Below are 20933 nucleotides of genomic sequence, written 5' to 3'. Positions count from 1 at the left end.
AGTGCAGATCTAAATTTTTCGATCTGACATCCTAGCTTCTTTATGTGCCTTTATTTTTTGAGGACTACAATGGATCGCAGTTAACTATACGTTTTTATCACATGAATCTATTCTGGATTCACATGCTGTGGATTATTCCTCCATCTGGTGGTTGGGTGAAGTAGTCAACTATTTTGTTCTCTGTTCGTCCTATCAGACGCACACCCAGGAAACCCTTCGACTTAGTCTCGTTCTTCATATTTTTTTCCGATGCTTGGATATCAAAGCACAAGAGAGCATTGGAGTTAAGGAAAAAACAGTTGCGCCAAGAGGATACTTTTCCACTGAAAAAAGAAAAGAACAGACAGGAGGTTTTGTGGCATAGGAAAAAAACAGGAAGACATTGAAGAGGTGAGAAGGCTGATACCTCTATGATCACATGAGTCGGAAAATGTAAAAGGGCTGTGGAGACAAACACGGGGTCCGCTACTTCTGTCTCCCAAATTACCATTGGTTGGAGTTCTGTGCAGTGTGGTTATAAAAAGAGCAGCAACAGCTATGCTGTACAGCTTGGGAGGAACAACCTGAATCATTTTTCCTGCTAGAGACGTTACTGCCCAAGCAGAAGAGGAACCAAATCCTCCCGATACTGCTCAGTGTCCTGGAACAGGGTGACGGGAACTTTTAAAAACTGCGGCTGCAAAGGCCATCACCCAACGCAAGGGTGGAAAATAAATATGGTTTATCCACCAGAGACACCCCTTCCTCCTTTCATCAAGGGAAATATCCCAGATGACTCTGACATCGTAGCAACAGCTCGAAAGAAAGGCAATGCCTCCACCTCAACAGGTCAACTACTAAATAAAGTGAGCTAGAGGTTAGCAATGGTGGTCAAGAAAATTGAGTGGTCCGCAGCAGTGCAGTGGCGCTTAGTGAATTCGAACATTTTGCTCAACTGGCTCGCCCACCAACAATGGGATGAAAAAGAACCTTATCCATCTCTTCACATCTGAATAAGCTACGCCGGTTTATACTAACAATGTTTATGTACAGTGATATGCCTCTGACACAAACCCATTTATCTCAATAATCATGATGCATATATAAATTACATTTTTTCATTGTGTACCCTTCTTAGAGCACCAAGGTTCTTCAATTTTGGACTCATTGTGTCTTCTAGAAAGTTAGTCATTGAGGCTGTGGTTTGGGTGTTGACAGCAAAAATATGGAGCATTCTCCTGCTGACCATTCAACATGATGAACTTCGGGAAACTGGTCAAGATTTGGAGTCTCACTTTTGTCCAGAATCATAGTTAGCTGAAGCATTGTTTCTTTAAACTTGCCTCAAGCGCATGGACACTTCCGAGGAAGTAGCTGTATGTGCTATATAAATACTGTGATCAGGTACCTCGCATACCTATTGGATAAACACCTCTTTTGCACTACACTACGTGTCCACCTAGTGTACACAAGAGGTGCAATAAGAAACAGTTTATTAACCACTCCATTGGTAAAATAATTCATAGAAGAAGCAAAAAAGGTGTTCGAGGCATATGAGCTGCAGATCCTACATTTAGCAATAGATCGCCACCTGGTGTTGGGCTCGGATGATTGCAGGTTGTTGTCTTCTTGGAAGAAGTCTTTGTAGTCACGAGATAGGTGACTCCTCCCTTGGATAATACTGCGCATGCTAAAGTAATCAAGTGGTGGAATGGACACTTGTAGCTACTCAACCGTTGGTTGGCATGGATCACCCTCATAAACGCTATGTTTTTCAATGCGATATATTTCTGTACTCCGCCCCACATTAGCGTTACGGCATTATCATTGGATGTCCAATATCGTGCTGTATGCCGGCCTCACCCAGAGGCAACCTCAGGTTCTGGCAGCAGTGTCCAGAGAAAAAGGAGGTGAAGGATGTGAAAGGAGGGGTTGTTCAAAAACAGAACTTAACCAAAATGAAACTTTATTAGGAAGAGGTTAGGTCTGCCGATAAAAATATTGGTGGGTATAGATTAAAGAGCTAGTTACTGGATCTTACGATACCACTTAATGAATAGCTATTAATTAAGTGGTATAGTAAGATCCAGTAACTAGCTCTTTTTCATTTTGGTTAAGTTCTGTTTTTAAACAACCCCTCCTCGAAAAACATAGCGTTTATGAGGGTGATCCATGCCAACCAACGGTTGAGTAGCTACAAGTGTCCATTCCACCACTTGATTACTTTAGTATTGAAACGGGGAACTGAATGGACAACAATTCCTCCTCCCCCCAAGTTGATTACTCAATACTGCGCATGGTCATCAATTCCATCCTCCGGTTGTTTTTTTCCGCCACTGGGTTCGTATGAAAGTTTTCCACTCTGGCTAGAAAAGACTTTTTTCTGCTTTTTTTCTAAGAGAGAAACTTCAAACAAACTTCTTTAGGTACTTTCGATATCGAATAGACTTTCAACATCACCAGCTACATTCCGGTGCGTCGACGCGGGCTGTTGGGCCCATCGGCGCCGTGCGGCCTACGCCTCGTGGACAGAACTCCATTCAAGAGATGTCCGGTATGTTGAGCAAAATTCCCTCATAGCAACCATCGCGAGGTCTGCAACCTCTGTCTCTCGCCAGAACACGACGAGTCGACCTGCACAGCCTGTGCCTCCTTCCGATCGAAGAAGACCATCCGGGATCGGAGGGCCCGTTGACACGAAATAAGGAGATCAGCACCAGCACCGGAGGCCATCTTTAAAGAGGAGATTGTTGAAGAAGACGTCTCTGAGGATGAATATCCAATCAAAGATATCTCCGAGAACGAGGCTCCACTCGGCGCAGAGGAGGACTCGCCTGATCTCCAGATTCGGACGATTCGATTCCATCTCGACAACCCGTGAGTACATCAGCCCCTGCACGACAGACATTACCCAAACAAAAGGCGACGGGCAGCACTCCGCCCATGGGGTCCAGTCGAAACCGAAATTTACCCTCTAACGCCCCGCCTTCGGGCCCGGCTCCGAGGAAAGAGAATACGCCTTCCGGTGCCTCGGCACCGAAGAAACACCTTGTGCCAGTTACACCCCCTCCATTGGCACCGAAACATCCTTCGACAACGAAGGACTCTACGGCACTGAAAAAAAAACAACCTTCGGTGCCCAAAGACAAGGACACTTCAGCACCCGTACCATCGGTGCCGAAGCCAAAACCTGTACCAGACCTGAAAGCTTCGACTCCGAAACCTTCCGGTTAAAAAAACAAAGAGGGGAAGCCAGTTTCCGGCGCCACAGGACCAGCAAAACCTGTCTCCACGCCGAAACCTCTAATATCGGTACCAAAGACCCCAGACAAGACTAAAAAACCTTCGGCACCGAAAACATTGCCAAAAGACTCAGTTACTCCTTCTAAGGCAAAAAACACTAAACAACCTCTATCAGCTCAGAAAAAATAGACGCCAAAGACGATTATAGAAGAGGAAGAACTGTTGAGACCAGACCCTAGACAGAAAAAGATCCATATTAATCCAAAGACTGGACATGTGGAAGCAATTCCTTATAAAAAGAGACCAGCAGACACACCACTTACACCTGTGGTTACTGCAAAAAAGGACTGTGCAACTTCTCCTATGCACCCTTCCTCTCCTTCACATTCTTCCTCTCCTATTACTCCATATGTAGACCCTATAACCTCTCCTATTCAACCTCCTGCATCATCACACCACACTGACGAGGAGTATGATTTTGGTGGGGGGCATAATGTTCCTGAGCCACATACATACCCTTTAAATGAGGATAGCAACACCGAATATCCCAAGGATGATGATTCATGTTATTTTGCACCAAATAATACATCAGACATCCCTGATCCTCAGTACTACCCAACAAAACCTTCCCCTACAGAGGATAGTATTGGGTTTAACCATTTATTAAACAGCTGCACTTAACCATGGAGTTGCTATGCACTCTGATGCCATTGAAGAGGATTTTTTGCTAGACACTTTCGAACAGTCACAAAGGTCTACCCAAATGTTACCAATGATCAAGGGGGTCATTAAACATGCTCCAGAGATTTCTAAAGATCCAGTACAGTGTAGGGTGCTAAACCCTAGAATAGAGAAAGTATAGGCCAGCACCAGGTGATCCATTATACATTAAGGTTCATCTGCCATTAGACTCCTTGGTAGTGCCAAATGCACGGAAAAAGGCCAATTCTCAAACTTCTGGGGATACACCCCCGCCTGACAAAAAGACCAAAATAATTGATGCGTCAGGGAAGCGAATTGCTACACAAGCAGCAAACATATGGCGCATAGCAAACACACAGGCTTTACTATCACGCTACAACAGGGCTCATTACGATCAACTAGAAAAGTTAATGGAGCACCTACCAGATCAACACAAGGATCTGGCTGCAGAACTTTTACAAGAAGGCAAATTAATATCTAATGCCTCAATTAAATGCGCACTAGATGTAGCTGACACAGCATCCAGAGCAGTGAACACTAGTGTTATTCTCATGCGACACGCATGGTTACGCATCTCTGGTTTTAAGCCAGAGGTACAAACTACCATTCTAAACCAGCCCTATAATCAGAACCAATTGTTCGGGCCGGGAGTAGATAATACGTTAGAAAAGATGAAGAAAGACAGACACCGCTAAATCTATGGGGGCATTACAATCCACCCAAACTAGAGGTTGTTTTCGCCGCTCCTCTTATAGAGGAGGCTCCAATCAGACCAGTGCAGACACATCATCTTTTAAAACACACACACAGACCTCCTCTAATAAAGGCTATTTTAGAGGAGGATACAGAGGCAATAACAACAAGGGAAGAGGTAGAGGCAGTAACAACAACCGCTCCTCTTCCACTCCTAAACAGTGACTTCCCTCTGCCTCCCGTACAGCATTCCACTCCTGTGGGGGGCAGACTTTTACAGTTCCTACCTGTCTGGAACTCCATCACAACAGACAGATGGGTAAGACAAATTATCCAACATGGCTACTGCCTAGAACTCACAGCAACCCCCTCAAACATACCACCCAGGCAGCGTTCAATGTCTGCAGAACACATAACTCTGCTTCAACAGGAAGTTCTAGCACTACTACAGAAAGATGCTATTCAACTAGTTCCTTTAGAGGAACGGGGAACAGGAGTTTACTCCCTGTATTTCCTAATTCCAAAAAAGGACGGGACATTAAGACCAATTCTCGACCTCAGGCCCCTTAACCACTACATACAATCAGATCATTTTCACATGATCACTTTACAAGAGGTACTCCCATTACTTCAACAGGGAGATTTTCTGTCCACACTAGACCTAAAGGACGCTTACTTTCACATTCCAATACATCCTGCGCACAGGAAGTACTTAAGGTTTGTCATACAAGGACAACACTATCAGTTCAAAGTCCTTCCATTCGGAGTCACAACAGCACCACAAGTGTTTACAAAGTGCTTAGCAGTAGTAGCAGCACATCTCAGAAGACAACAAATACATGTCTTCCTCTACCTCGACGATTGGCTTATAAAAGCAAGATCATACGGCCAGTGTGCACAACACACAAAAGAAATAATTCAGACACTGCACAACTTAGGGTTTACGATAAACTACATCAAGTCACACCTAGAGCCTTCGCACGTTCATCAATATCTAGGAGCTACTATAAACACATCAGTAGCTCTATCGTATCCCAGTCAAGCCAGGATTCAAAGTATTCAAAACTTAGTCTCCCTTTTTCAATGCCAGCACTCTCTACAACCCAGAGGGTTCATGAAACTAATAGGCATGATGGCGTCTTGCATCTTTATAGTTCCTCACGCAAGACTGCAAATGCGCCCACTACAAGAATGTGTAGCACAACAGTGGAATCAGGCTCAAGGTCAGCTCACAGACCTGGCGTTGGTAGACAGCCGTACATATCGCTCTCTGCAATGGTGGAACACCAAAAACTTGACAAAGGGACAGCCGTTCCTAGATCCAGTTCCACATATAGTGCTCACGACAGATGCATCCCTCACAGGATGGGGAGCCCATCTCTTGCATTTTACCACACAAGGTCAGTGGAACAATCAACAGGAACAGTTCCACATCAACCATTTAGAGCTGCTAGCAATTTTCCTAGCTCTCAAGACTTTTCAAGTACAAATCCAAAACAAAGCTGTCCTAGTCCGGACTGACAATATGACAGCCATGTATTATGTACAAAAACAGGAGGGGACACACTCTCTGCTACTGTCCCTGCAACTGTCCCAACTTGCACAGATCATTCGGAGATGGGCCATCCCTCAAAACATACATCTGACAGTAGAACACCTTCCAGGGATCCACAACCAGATAGCAGATCTGTTGAGTCGCCAGTCCCAACAGATTCACGAATGGGAGTTGCATCCACAAGTTCTTCAAACATTCTTTCAAATGTGGGGGCATCCACAGATAGCCCTGTTTGCCACCCACGAGAACTCAAAATGCCAACCTTCGCCGCCAGGTTTCCACACTCACGGTCGGAGGGGAATGTAATATTGATGAATTGGTCAGGCAGATTTGCGTACGCTTTTCCGCCTCTCCACTCATTCCACTAGTAGTACGCAAGCTCAGACAACAGTCTCTCAAACTAATACTAGTGTCCCCCACAAGGGCACGCCAGCCGTGGTTCACCACGCTACTAGATCTCTCATTGGTTCCATATCAGAAATTACGGCTCACACCATCCCTCTTAACACAGAACCATGGAGAAATAAGGCACCCAGAACCAAGCCAACTGAATTTGGCGATCTGGCTCCTGAAGTCCTAGAGTTTGGTTACTTAAACTTACCACCGGACTGTATGAATATAATTAAAGAAGCTAGAAGACCCACTACCAGAGCATGCTATGCTGCTAAGTGGAAACGATTTGCAATATACTGTAACAACAATCACATTGAACCTTTGGATGTTTCCATCCAAAATATCATTTGCTACCTTCTACATTTACAAAGGTCCAATGTGGCTTATTCTTCCAAATGCCTGCATCTAGCAGCAATTGCAGCGTATTTACAAAATAGACCACATCTATCTCTCTTTAGAGTACCTGCAATAAAAGCATTTATGGAAGGATTAAAAAGAATAATCCCACCTAGATTACCATCTGCTCCAGTATGGAAGCTAAATGTGGTCCTTACAAGACTCATGGGACCCCCTTTTGAGCCGTTGCATAAATGTGAACTGCAATTTTTAACATGGAAAACTGCTTTCCTTGTTGCCATCACCTCTCTCAGAAGAGTTAGAGAAATACAAGCATTCACAATAGAAGAACAATTTTTTCAAATACATCCTAACAAAGTGGTTCTTAGACCCAATCCTAAATTCCTACCAAAAGTGATTACTCCTTTTCACCTAAACCAATCAGTAGTGTTTTTTCATAAAACCGGACTCTGTTGCGGAAAGAGCTTTACACACTTTAGATGTTAGAAGAGCTCTACTATATTACACAGACAAAACTAAATCCTTTAGGAAGACAAAACAACTATTTGTATCTTTCTCTCCCCCACACAAAGGCAATCCCATCTCCAAAGAAGGAATTGCTGGATGGATTCTAAAGTGTATTCAAATATGCTACCACAAAGCTAAACGTACACTAACAGTTCCTCCTAGAGCACACTCCACTCGCAAACTAGGAGCCTCTATGGCTTTCTTAGGAAATATACCACTAGAGGACATATGCAAGGCAGCAACATGGTCTACAATACACACCTTCACTAAACACTATTGTGTTGATGTGCAAGCCAAGCAGCAAGCTGCAGTAGGCCAAGCTGTTCTTAAAACACTATTTCAATATGCTGCAACGGATACAAGTGACCACCGCTAGGGGAGACACTGCTGCACAATCGTTGCTAAATGTAGGATCTGCAGCTCATATGCCTCGAACGGAAAATGCTACTTACCAGTATGCATCTGTTCTTGGCATGTAGAGCTGCAGAATCCTACATGTTCTCACGCCTCCCCGGGACTTGTATCCGTTCCAGTACTCATTTACTTAGATGCACACGCATGGACATCCTTTCTCTTTTTTCTACTAACTCCATCATTTCCCACCATGGCGAAAAACAATCTGAGGATGGAGTTGATGACCATGCGCAGTATTGTCCAAGGGAGGAGTCACCTATCTCGTGACTACAAAGACTTCTTCCAAGAAGACAACAACCTGCAATCATCCGAGCCCAACACCAGGTGGCAATCTATTGCTAAATGTAGGATTCTGCAGCTCTACATGCCAAGAACAGATGCATACTGGTAAGTAGCATTTTCCTTCTCCTCCAAGAAACACACCTATGCATATATGGAATCTCAATGTGTTACTAACATAGCTAATGAAATACCCATTTGAACCAGTGCATAACGCACAGATAAAATGAATAACCCTAAAGACAGCCTTTCATAATTGCTGTCACCTAACTAGAAGAGTTCTTGAAATCTAAACCCTTACCATACAGAAATAATACCTTCTAGTTCACAAGGATAAAGTAGGAATGAGAGCAACCCCAAGATTTACAACAAAGGTCGAACTTTGTGAATAGGCTCAAAGGGGTGTTGCATGAGTTGAGCGAGCACCACATTCAAATGCCAAAATGGAGGTGGACGCCGAATAGGGGGAAACATAGGAAACAGCCAAATTGTTGAATAACTCTAGTAGAGTAGAGAGAGTTAGAACCATCTTGACGGCTCCATTCCTGTGCGAGAATATCTGGGAGCCTGAGCCTTTGGGGAGAACATTCTAGTGGATGCTGTTGCCTGATTGGATGCAGTTTAGACTATACAAAATGACTATGATGGTCATGAGTGTGGAAGTTTTTACTCTTGTAGCTTAGGGCTACTTTACTTCCTGGTTGTTAATTACTAAGGTTTTTTGGTAATTATTTGCATATTATTGCTTTTTTATGTACCGTGGGACTCCCACTCAGACGACGGGGAACGATTCAGGCATGTGAATCTATGAAAGACACCAATACTGGAGAACCACAGATTACAGGTAAGTAACTATTGTTCTTCTCTACCATTTTTCCATGCGTCATTGAAGCTGTTGTAATGTTGGAGATTTGTGTAGCGCTTCACTGTCCATGGGCTAGTTCAGTGCAGCTGTAAGTGGAGTAAATGTGTGATGGCGGAATGTTGATATTAGTTCTCCTTTTTTCACCTTTGTAATAGTGAGAACTTGCCAATTATATGTAGCCTCCTTAACCTTTATGAGCTAAATATATGTAAAGGCAGAATACTTTTTCTAGCATTGGATATCACTTACCAGTCAACTAAAAAAAAAAGCAGGAGTACTCCATCCAGATCTTGGTTTAACTCCGACATTAACTCAGAAAGGAGACAACTAAGAGCTACAGAGAGACAATGGAGAGACAACCCCTCAGTCACACACCGCGAACAACTCAAAGAAGCTTGTGGGACGTACAAAAAACATATTAAAAACGAAAAATCCTCTTTTTTTTTTTTGCACTGCTCTAGATAACGCAAACAAACAGGCCTAGAGAGCTCTTTAGCATCATTAGACAAGCCTCCAAGCCTGCTACCTCCGCAATGCAAGCCTCCAAAGAACTATGTGATCATTTTGCAATCTTCTTTGAGGAAAAGATCAACAAGATCGAACTCTCACTAGACATCAACATCAATACCCTCAGCAAGATCCCTCCGCCCGAGATCAAGGACGCCCCATACAAACCTCCTTCAAAATCGTGGAAATCTTTCAGCCCTATACATGAAGATGAGATAGTCAACCTGATCTCCACATCTAAGCCTAGCTCACACGCTCTAGATCCTCTGCCGCCTCAGTTGACCAAAATGCTTAAACTCTCCCTTGCCCCGCTGTGGTGCAAGATCATTAACAGTTCACTGCGATCCGGCATCATCCCGGAATGCCTCAAACAGGGGCTAGTCACGCCACTGCTAAAAAAACAGACCTAGACAAAAAAGATCTGAACAACTACAGACCAGTCTCAAACCTACCTCTTCTAGCCAAAACCCTTGAAAGATGCGTGCTCTTGCAACTTACCCAACACTTGGATAGCATCAACCTAATCAACACCAACCAATCTGGCTTTAGAAAGGGATGTAGTACGGAAACTGCGATCCTCAACGTCCTCAATGACATGCACAAATCAGTGTATGCGGACAAATGCTGCCTTCTCATCCTCTTTGACCTATCGGCAGCTTTTGACACGGTTGATCACATCCTCCTCATTAAGGCTCTTCAAGAAAGGGCAGGTCTAGATGAGCTCGTCTTACAATGGTTCTCCTTCCTCCACAACCGCACTAAAATAATAAAAATCAAAAACTGCTCATCTGACCTACATCAAGTTAGCAAGGGAGTCCCCCAAGGATCAGTGCTCTCCCCAAAATGTTTTAACATTTACATGGAGCCACTCACAACCTTACTCAGAAAAGCTAACATCCCCTTCCACCTCTATGCCGATGACGCACAGATCTATCTGGAAACCACATCCATTGACGACATTCAGAGACTCAATGACACGCTCAGAGAAGTCCAACACTGGCTATCAAGGAACCACCTAAAACTCAATCAGGACAAGACTGAAATACTCCTCATCTCAAACAAAGAAAAGAACCCTCAAATTACATAATGGCTACCTGTGATCGATACACTCAACGGAAACATCACCCTGGCGGATTCTGTAAAATCATTAGTCATCTCTTTAGACCCGAAACTAAATATGACCAAACACATTAAGATCTCTGCGAAGAGTGCCTTCCTGAACTTAAAGCTATTGAACAAAATAAAACCTTTCATCTTAAACACCTTAAACAAGTTACCCAATCACTGGTGTTATCCAGATTAGAACATGGGATCGCAACACTGTCAGGCTCAGCAAAGGTGCACCTGGCCCCCCTTAAAACAACACTTACCGCAGCAGCTAGAAGGGCCACAGGAGTGAAGAAATTTGACCATATCTCACCCGCACACCCACAAAGCCCTTCACACAGGCAAACCCTAATACTTGGCCTCTAAATTAAAAAAAGCAGGACAAACCAGGTCCCTCCAGAGCTCAAACACGCTACTACTCATCCCAATGAAAGCACGCAAACAAAAAACCGCAGCTCGATCCTTCGTGGGAAACGCGCCCAAAATCTGGAACGCTATCCCTCCTCATATAAGAACTATCTTCTCCTTCGCAAAATTCAAAGAGCAACTTAAAAATCTTTTCCTGGATCGGTCAGTAGCAAAGGGGCATGAGGCGCAGAAGAACTATTGCCAGAACCCACCGATGTGGGCGGGATACCTAGATTACGGTCATCCTGATAAGGTACTACGAGTACGTATTGACACTGGTGACATCCCTCTAATACGCAAAGTGTATACCCGATATTGTCTCGAGACTCTTGACACTTGTGCAGATATCTGCACTGTACTTGCTTTGAATTGTTTGTTTCGTCTATGCATTCGAACGGTTGTGAAGCGCTCAGATACCCCTGGGTCTGGCTAGCGCTATATAAAACTTCATAATAAATAAATAAAGAAAGAAATAAAACATACTCAACAATGAAGTATTTAAAGTTGCCCGTATCTTGGAAAACCAGACTTAGTTTATTTTAAGACTGCATCTCTTTCTCTTCGATGTTCTATCCCAAAAATGGAAGTACAAAAGAGTTAATGCAGGCCTGCTGCATTTGGCCATATCTCAATGAGTCCTTAGCGGGTGGTATTTGTGTGTTTCCAGCTTTTCTTCTTGCGTGAAAGAAAATCCTTAGACTATCCTTTTGCGAACTGAACAGAAGTACTTGCTCAGTTACTATATTGCAGTGCTTTCAAGGAAAAGATTATTTATCTCATAGAGACATCTAGCAGCAGATTCCTTAACTTTACAATGTTCTCAGACGTCAGTCTGGATCCGAAATATTTTCATCATGCCTGACGTCGCTCACGGATATGACGTCAATGGAGTCTTTCAAGTCCCTTCCAGTGCACGGATGTCTGGTTTCTTTTTTTCTGCGTCAACGTGGATCCAGGAGAAGTGGTTCCTCCAGCCTGTTTTTGTTTCAGGAACTTTTCGACGCCCCAATGTCCAGTTTTGCAGCTTGAACCTTTCTGGATTCACTATGCTGTGCATTATTCCGCGGTCTAGTGGTTGGGCCCGGAATTGTAGTCTTTTCTTTGTTTTTTTGGGGGTTTTTTGTAGCTCAGGTGGGCGTCGACGTCCCACCTTTTGGTGTCCTTCTCGTGACGTCGGCACGCTTCCTGCGGAAGCTCCCACCCTTGGGTGCCATCTTCGGATTCTTTTTTCCGCCGTTGGGTCTGGATCGTTCCCGAGTGGGTCCAGAGTTTTGGAGGGAAAGCAGACACTGAAAAGCCGCTTTTGTAATAAAAAGCCTGAGAAGACGACGAGGGATAACAACATCGAGCCCTGACGACTAAGAAGGAGAACTTCGAAAAACTTCGACGTCCAACGGAGGATGCGCACAGGGGGACCCCTGCACGCACGGCATGGACAACACACTTTTTAAAATTCTGCCGTAACTGCCACCACAAATACACACAGAAGGATCAGCACCCGGTTTGCAACCTCTGCCTACCGGTCGACCACGAGAACAAGGACTGCAACGCCATCTCCGCCTTCACACCGAAGACTCTCCGGGTTAGAGAGCGACAGACGAGACAGCTACAACATGCAGGGCAAAAGTCAATTGCCGTCCCTGCAAGACATGGCGTTCTCGAGCGACTAGGAGGACAATGTTGCCGGAGAAGACGAAAGCTACACGGTCGTAGAGACTGATAAGAAGACTTCTAAAGAGGTAGGAGAGTCGACGACCCCTAAAACCCCGACAGAGCCTCGAAAGTCTGAGGCAGACTCTCGAAAAACAGAGTCGAAGTCCTCGAAGGGAGCACTGGCGCCGAAAATCTCGACGGCCACAGCTGCATCCAAGGAAAAACAGCCCAGCGGATCCTTCGAAAAGGACTCTCAGACAGCAAAGACCGGCCACAAGCCAAGGTCGTCGAAGCACGTCCCGAGACGGAACGTTCGACTTCGAAAGAGGGGGCCCCAAAGATCGCTTCGGCGCCGACAAAGGACCCGAAGCCCATCTCGACGTCGAAATTTACATTGAAGAGAGCAGCCGAACCGTTAGACGCCGAACAGGCCGCCGAAATGGAGAGGAAGAAAAGACTGCTCGAGGCTAAGATGGATAACATCCTTCAAAGAAAGAAGGAGTTCGACGAAAGGATGAAGAGGTTCAACATCCCGTCAAGCCAAGCACGGTGGTCGTTGAAATGGAAGAGGAGGAGGACTTAGAGGCCGAAGAGCCGCCGAAAAGTCCAGAGACCCAGAAACACCTGGAGGAAGATGCCTCATATTACGAGGAGGAGGGGGAAGACTATCAGCAGACGACCCTCGGATCAGCATCCACGGGGACACAGGACCTGGAGTGGCAGGATCTCGACATGAGTACCCTGCGAGACCTTCGCCGCCAGATGACATTGTGGTCTACAATATAGTCCTCAAGAACGCGGCAGCAGCTTTTGGAGTCAAGCTAGATGAGGAGAAACTGAAAGCAGACTTCCTGCTCCCCACGCAGATTAGGAGCCAGTACCTCCATAGGCTTGAGAGTGTCATGGCCCAGGGGAAGGAGGCGTTCAAGGAACCAGCGACATGCAGGTCCGTCCCGCCTAGGACGCAGAAGAAATAAAAACACTCCGCCAAGGATCCTCCTTACATCCGAGGATCTGTTACGGCGAACTTCATTATTGCATCGACCGCCAGGAAGAGGGCTAATGTGCCAACAACATTAGGACCACCTCCAGACAAGGAAAGCAAGAGTATGGACCTAACTGGGAAAAAGATAGAAAGAAACGCTGCAATGTACTGGCGCAAGGCAAACTCAAACGCCCTGCTGAACAGGCATCCGTACCAAATCCTGGATGAGATCGGACAGCTGCTGCAGCACCTACCAGACGAGTACCAACAAAGAGCTGCACGCCTTGTGGAGGAAGGAAAGAATGTGGCAAATTCTTTCCTCAAAACTGCCTTGGATGGAGCAGACACGTCCAGCAGGCTGATGATGTTGTGAATCACTGGGAGAAGGCAGGCTTAGCTCAGGATCTCGGGCTTTAAGCCAGAGGTAGAGCACAACATTCTTAGCACCCCTTTCAATGGGGGTACACTATTTGGGGCGCCAGTGGATGAAAAGTTTGCCCAGCTGAAAAAGGAAAACTAAACTGCAAGGTCCATGGGGGCCTTGCAATTCAGAGGAACAAAGAGGGGTACCCCGTCATGGAGACCGAACGGAAGGGGGGGTAACCAACCAGGAACGTCTCACCAGACATCCCAACAGTCAAAGCATGGCAACAGCCAAACACAGCAAGGGCACCAGAGACAAAACTGGCACCAACAACAGAGAGACCAGTCCTTTCGCGGGAGAGGGAACGGACGTGGACAAAATAAGAGGGGGCCAGCAACCCGCCTCTAAGTGTTTCCGTCACACATCCCGTGCCCACCCGCGCAAAGCCTCCCAGGCTGGAGCACAAAAAGACCAACTCAGGGTTACACGGACCAAACATGAATGACCCTGTAACACCAGTAGGAGGCAGGCTCAGTCATTTCTTCCAGGAGTGGAAAAATATAACCACAGACAAATGGATACTCAACATCATACAGTTCGGATACTGCATAGAACTGTAAAAGACACCGCCAAACAGAAAACCAAAAAGGAGGGCGCAGTCAGGAAAGGAGCTAGAGCTACTTCAAAAGGAAGCGACGGACCTCCTCGAAAAGGAGGCCATCGAGCCAGTACCATACAGAGAAAGGAACAAGGGAGTGTACTCCACTTACTTCCTCGTGCCAAAGGTGGACGAAACACTGAGACCCATCCTAGATCTGAGGTGTGAGAAGTTGGCCTGATCTGTAGTGTTCACTATTCTAGTGATCACTGTGTATCATTCCAAACGACCCTTATTGATGATTGGTTGTAAGTCAACCTTATAGACCAGCTATCCTAGTAGCATGGACAAGAGCAGTCTTTAGGCTAAACTCTAGAGGGCGTGTTAAGCCAGCTGTTATACCATCGCATATACCCCTTGAACACCAAGTGAAAGGACACCACACAAGTTGTTATGAAAATAAAAGGATATTTATTTATAACACAACCCTGGACTCTTTATGAGGACAGGGTGCTAAGCACAATACAAAACTCTTAAAGAAATACTGAAAGTCACACAATTTACACAAATGCCCGAGGGGCACGGAAAACCATATACTATGGAAGTGGAATGCGAAATTACTGGTAGGTAAGTACTACTCTCAGAGGCTTTGGAATCGCTAGGCCTACAATGCTGAACCCTTAGATTAGAAGCAGGAGGCCTAGGGGCGCCGTGTGCAGAGTGGGAACTCTCACGCGTAATGTGGGACAAAGTCTATGGATACTAGTAAATGCAAAGTTAGTGTTCTCGGGTGAACCCGACTAGGTAGGTCAAAAACGAAAGTGGATCTAGACACTTAGAGAGTTGTTCTACGCTGGAGCACCGTGGTACTCGGTTTACCTAGCCCAGGGGCTGGGGCTGCATAGGGTTCAAGTGTCGTCGGGAATCCTCATTGACGAACCAGGAGCCTGAAGTAGAAGTTGCTGGCAGGCGACCAGTGAAGATGTTCCAGGCTGATCCAAGGACTGGATCAGTGAAGAAGAGTACCTGTAAGCAGAGGGGACCGAGTTCTGAATCACTAGCCAGTGATTAGGTGGGCACCAGGATGGCACCGGACAAGGTCACCTCGACCAGGTGAGTGGGCGACGCTGGGCTCTGCAGTCTCTCGGACCAGGAGGCGTTGTCGGCGACCAGGATGCAGGTGCGAGCTGTCCCACGAAGGGATCTGCTGTCGGCGATGCTGGACCCAGGATTGGGGCAACAACTCTTGGCAAATGCAAGCCCACGCGGTGGACTCAAAATGGCGTCTGGAGTGGACCAGGAGTGTCCGGGGTGCTCCTCTGTTGGAGGGAAGCGAGGGCTAGTCTAGAGGAGCTAGACCAGCGTGGAAACAAAAGTAGGACGTCGTCTGGAGGGTCACTAGCCAACGGGCAAGTGACCGGACAACGTGGCAAGCGACACAGAAGCAAAAGGGCCCCACGCAGATCTGGTGGATGCTGGGGGGCTGGTCTTCGGTGCTCGTGCTGCTTGGGGTTGGGGCTTCTCTTACCCCAATGCACCCACTCGAGGGTCCCTCGGCGGTCGTGCTGGGTCAGTGTCGTGCTGGTTCTGATGGTCGCCAGGTCCACTGGTCTCGTCGCACCCACGGTTCTCAGCTGTGCTGTAGAGGCAGGTAGAGGTCAGAGAGGGCAGGGAGTCCGGGTCTCGTCGTGCTGGTCGGTCTGGTTCCGGAGGAAGGACTGGCAGCAAACCGCAAGATACTTAGTTGGTGCCTGCTGATGCAGGGTGACTACTCCTTAGTCACAAGGGAGAAATCTTGAGAAGAAGTCTTGAGTTCCTTTCGCAGAAAGTATTTTCAGGATTCAAAGATGATCTAATTTGGAAGGGTCCCCGCTCCCACCTTTATTCTAAAGAAAGGGGCAGGTACGCGACTAGGTCCTGCCCATGGGTGGGACCAGGAAAGGGGGGTGGTTACACCCTTCTCCTTTGTCCAGTCTTCCCCAGCTCAGGGGCTGGTGTGCCCCTGGAACTGGTTCAAACCGGCAGATGCATAGTGAGCACCGGGGTGCCACTTGCAGTCACCTTCCTATTCAGCCCTGCCTACCTAGGATACACAAAACCCTGTCTGGGATGGTGCTAGCACCGCCCCTGACAGGAAACCCTTTTTCCAAGCTCTCCTCGCTGGAAGGACTCCCAGCAGCAGGAGGTCAGACTTGTGTCTGTGGTGGCAGCATCCATTTTGTGATGCTGAGGCTTGATTTTACTTTAACCGGGGTTCACAGTTACATACATGTCGTGTCCCTCTAGAAGGGTGGAATGCTAACTCCGTCGCCAGAATTGGAGAGGGGTTAGTATTCCAATTCGTATGACACCTTACTCGACATGTTTTGATAAAGCGATACCAAAGCTAGCAAATAACCGCGAGGATTATAATGCACTTAAGAGTATATGGTACGCGTTATCATAGAACAGCTATTATGACTTGGTTCCGCAAGCTGCAGACGGGCTCAGCTCATGCCAGAGCACCATCTCACATAATTCCAAGCACTCTGCCTTCAGGATTGTTAAGGCCTGCCATAGGAGTGACTGATAGGAATATATGTGTCCATTTTTAGGGTTAGATATAGAGATACTATATCTAAAGCAAAGGGTGATTACACCACTTTGCCCCAGCTGTCGTGCAGCCAGTTGTGTCAGATTTAGATGGCCAGCCAGGGGTGGCATAATACATGCTGCAGCCCCTGGTAGGCCCTGGGTACACCTATGCCCTGAGTTACAGGGTCTGATAAGGTGGCCCAGTACCAATTGGTAAATGCACCTAAGGTACACATGTCAATTTAGAGAGAGAACAGCTAGGCTGTGGGTCTGATTAGCAGGCCCACAGCCAGGTAAAGTCGTAAACCAGTGAAGCAAAAATCTGGGGTGATTATAGGATTGCAGACCCTACTCTCCTACATGAGGTTCCTGAACAGGTTCATAAAGACACAGAAATTCAAGATGACGTCCTCACAGGAGGTCATTCCTTAGATAAAAGACGGAGATTTCATGGCCACCATAGACCTCAAAGATGCCTACCTGCACATTCCAATGAACAGGCAGCATAATCACCTACTGAGATTTACAATCAACAAAGATCACTACCAGTTCACAGCCCTAGCGTTCGGACTAAAATCCACACCAAGGGTCTACACCAAGTGCCTCGCAGCAATGGCAGCGCACCTAAGAAGGGAAGGAATCCATGTATACCCTTACCTGGACGACTGGCTAATAAAGGCAAGGTCACACAGAACATGCAAGGAGCGCGCACAACGCGTGACAAATACACTGATGGACCTGGGATTCTCCATTCACTGGGGAAAATCCTCTATGGAACCAGAGCAAGTACAAATCTTCTAGGAGCACGGATCAACACCATACAGAGCAATGTGTTCCCCAGCGACAAGAGGACCCTGGCACCGCTGAAGGAGACGCGCCTCTACCAGAAGGGGCAAGCTCTGACAGTGAGGAAAGCGAGCAAGGTCATGGGCATGGTGGCCTCCTGCATACATTTAGTACCAAACGTACGCCTACACATGAGACCATTCCAAGAATGGCTGCAAGATCAATGTTCACAAGCTACAGGAAGCTGGGAAGATCTAGTGGTTGTAACGCACGCAGTGCAGGAGTGGATGTTGTGGTGGAGCAAGGAGAACATAACGGAAGGGAAGCCTCTAACACCACCAACCCTGACGGTGACTATCACCACAGACTCATCCCAGAAGGGATGGGGAGCACACATGAACAAGCTCAGGGTGAGGGATCTGTGGGCTCCAGCGGATACGGTCTAGCACATCAACTACCTGGAACTAAAGACCGTGATACTCACCCTGAAAGCCTTCCAGACGAAACTGTACAGCCAGAGAGTGTTGATCCTAACAGACAACACAACAACGATGTTCTACATCAACAAACCGGGAGGAACACAATCAGCCCTGCTATCGAACCTAGCACAGGGGAAATGGAGATGGGCCATCCCACTGAAAATAGACCTGCTAGCCATACACCTACCAGGGAAGAAAATGTGGAAGCACACTGGCTCAGCAGACAGACATCGGCATCCCACGAGTGGGAGCTCAATACGCAGGAAACACTAAGGCTAGTCAGAAGGTGGGGAACACCGTCAATAGACCTATTTGCAACACACCTGAATGCAAAATAACAAAGCTTCGCATCCAGGCAACCAGGGGAAGGATCCCTGGGGAATGCCCTATAGATAAGCTTGTCGAAAACATTTGTCCTACGCTTTTCCCCCGATACCACTGATACACAGAATACTCAACAAGGGCAGAACCAGCAACATGAGACTGATCCTGGTGTCACCACAGTGGGCCAGACAGACCTGGTACTCACAGATAATGGAAATGGCACAAGGTTCTGCCCACAAATTCGGGAAAAGGAAAGACTTACTCTGCATGCAAAACGTAGAAGTGCTACACCCAGAACCGGAGGGCCTCAGCCTGGCAGCATGGCTCCTGAAGACATAGAGTTCGCGCACCTGAGGTTACCTGAGAGCACCCTGCGGGTACTACGAGAGGCAAGGAGACCTAGTACACGAAGGTGCTATGTGGCGAAATGGAAAAGGTTCACACAATGGTGCAGCAAGAAGAAGCTAACCAAGAAGATGACAAGAGAATCAACGGTGCTAAGGTATTTCACGCACCTGCTGAAGGAAAAGCTAAGCTCATCCTAACTGAGAGTACACCTGGCAGCAATAGTAGCCTACACAAGAGGAGGAGAAACGGGGAAGAGTTTCTTTACATCACAGATAGTAAGCAGATTCATGGAAGCTCATGAAAGCTCCTTTTGAACCCATCCATAAGGCCTCCCTACAAATGCTAACAATGAAAACGGCCTTCTTGGTGGCAATCACCTCACTGCGCAGGGTGAGCGAACTACAGGCACTCACGCTACAAGAACCCTACATCCAGATACACAATGATAGAATGGTGAGGAGAACGGACCCACACTTTATGCCAAAGGTGGTGTCGAGGTTGCAGACAGTGCAAATACCAAGCTTCTTTCAGAAACCGGCCACAAGTGCAGAGAGGGCAGGGCGCTGCACACTCTAGACGCTAGAAGGGCAGTAATGCACTACGTAGAAAGAACAAAGGAACACAGGAAAACAAAGCAGTTCCTTGTGTCTTTCGCAAGCAGTTTTCTGGGTACACCAGTAACAAAGGGAACCATCGCACGATGGATCGCACAAACAATAAAATTCTGCCACAAACAAGCAGACCAAGAACTAGCAGAGGGGGCACAGGCCCACTCTACTAGGAAAAAGGGAGCAACAATAGCCTTCCTGGCTAACACTCCCATTCAAGAAATATGCCTGGCGGCAACATGGGCTTCAGTGCACATGTTCACTTAGCACTACTGTGTGGATATACAAATGAACAAGGAAGCACAAGTAGGACAGAAAGTTCTTCAACATCTATTCAACAACCAACGCTCATCTTCCACCCAGCCGCCACAAACATAACAAACTGCTACAAAGTCTATGCACAGCATAGTGAATCCAGAAATATTCACGCTGCAAAACGAATAGTTTCTTACCTGTCGGTGTAGTTTTGCAGTTTAAAGATCTTTCTGGATTTACTAGCGAACCCACCCACTTCCCGCCAGTAAGATGAGGCTGGAGAAGCAGATGAAAAAACAAGGACAATACTGAAAACAGACACCTTGAAGGACTAAGCGGGTAAAACACTTACTTGAACATTGCCAAGAATTTGCAAACAGAACACAAAACGAGAAAGAAAAAAAAAAAGAATCCGAAGATGGCGCCCAAGGGTGGGAGCTTCCTCTGGAAGCTTGCCGGCATCAAGAGAAGGACACCAAAAGGTGGGACATCGACGCCCAGCTGGGCTAAAAAAGAAAAGACTAAGATTCCGGACCCAGCCACTAGACCGCGGAATAATGCACAGCATAGTGAATCCAGAAAGATCTTCAAGCTGCAAAACTACACCGACAGGGTAAGAAACTATTCGTTCGGAGTTATCACTCTGCCTGTCTCCATCTCGAGCTAAAGGTCCTGTTCGGGACAGGACACAGACGTCGCTTGTCTGACACGGAAAAGAAGAAAACTGACATCCGCGCACTGGAACTGTCCTATATAGCTTCATTGACGTCATATCCGTGGGTTACGTCGGGACGGAGCCGTGCAGAGGTACTGTAGAAAATTCTCCGGATCCAGACTGGCGCCTGGGAACATTCTGAAGATAGGGAATCTGCAGCCGGGCTGTGTTTCTGCCATATACATTGTTATCGATAGTAAGTATCTTGTTCTTTATGGCCAAAGTCATTGACACA

At 46.7% G+C, this 20933-nt stretch overlaps 1 protein-coding gene across 10 annotated transcripts in view; it reads left to right on the top strand.

Annotated features, from left to right (window-relative positions):
- Positions 1–20933, top strand: part of ATF7IP (activating transcription factor 7 interacting protein) — a 673891-nt gene that overhangs the window by 248869 nt on the left and 404089 nt on the right. The gene's annotated exons all lie outside the window — the stretch shown is intronic.

Source organism: Lissotriton vulgaris, chromosome 1_1, assembly GCF_964263255.1.
Source record: "Lissotriton vulgaris chromosome 1_1, aLisVul1.2, whole genome shotgun sequence".
NCBI classification, from domain to species: Eukaryota; Metazoa; Chordata; class Amphibia; order Caudata; family Salamandridae; genus Lissotriton; species Lissotriton vulgaris.
This window is presented reverse-complemented; position numbering and strand designations above follow the sequence as displayed.